Here is a 765-nt window from a genome sequence, read left to right as displayed (position 1 = left end):
TAACATTACAACGAGCGGTTTGTGCTCAAATAACTGACTTAAACAATAAACCAACGCGAATCCGACGAATAAGTGTCATTGAACGTTAAACACGAATTATTCATAAGGCTAAAGAGAAAGCTGGTGTTCATCTTACCCTATAGCTCCGTATTTGTGTCTTTAAGGAGAAAAACAAATCATTTTAACTTTGAAAACAGCCGCCAGTGAACGAAACCTTGGAAGTGTCGTAGAAACGGGCTGATTTTTTTACATAGAAATATATTCTGTATCAGGCAGGATTGCGTTATTTTATTTATTTTTTATTTTTTAAACGCGTTTCTGTTCGGTTGTTTTACACATCCGCAAGAATTCAGTGTACGTCAGCTGTACTCTGGTAACGTTGACCAGCTGTTAAACCCTCGTGTTTCATTTGGTGTCCGTTTGCATGGATATCACGTGTCTCGTTGGTCTAGGGGTATGATTCTCGCTTAGGGTGCGAGAGGTCCCGGGTTCAAATCCCGGACGAGCCCTCGTCTTTTTGCGTTCGTCTTCCATAGGCTGCAATGTCTAAGTCCCTCAGGTTTATTTTTCTAAGCGCGTTTTGTCACACTTCTTTTTCCACTATAAATTAAAGTAGCCCTCTGTTGTTTAAAAAAAAAATTGCTACACAAGTTTGCTCAAAAGATAACCCTCTAATATTGCCTACTGTCAGGAGAGGGAAGCCCATGGGTGGGCTGGTTGGGTTGATAGGGTGCAGCACAGCAGGGGAAATATTCATTTATAAAT

General features: G+C 40.7%; 1 non-coding gene across 1 annotated transcript; it reads left to right on the top strand.

Annotated features, from left to right (window-relative positions):
* Positions 1–437: 437 nt before the first annotated feature.
* trnap-agg (transfer RNA proline (anticodon AGG)) lies at positions 438–509 on the top strand. The gene has a single exon. It is a non-coding gene; the product is annotated as a tRNA-Pro (tRNA).
* Positions 510–765: the final 256 nt, after the last annotated feature.

This window comes from Neolamprologus multifasciatus, chromosome 5 (genome assembly GCF_963576455.1).
Source record: "Neolamprologus multifasciatus chromosome 5, fNeoMul1.2, whole genome shotgun sequence".
Taxonomy (NCBI): domain Eukaryota; kingdom Metazoa; phylum Chordata; class Actinopteri; order Cichliformes; family Cichlidae; genus Neolamprologus; species Neolamprologus multifasciatus.
Note: the sequence above shows the minus strand (reverse complement) of the source record. Positions and strands in the feature narration are given on the sequence as shown.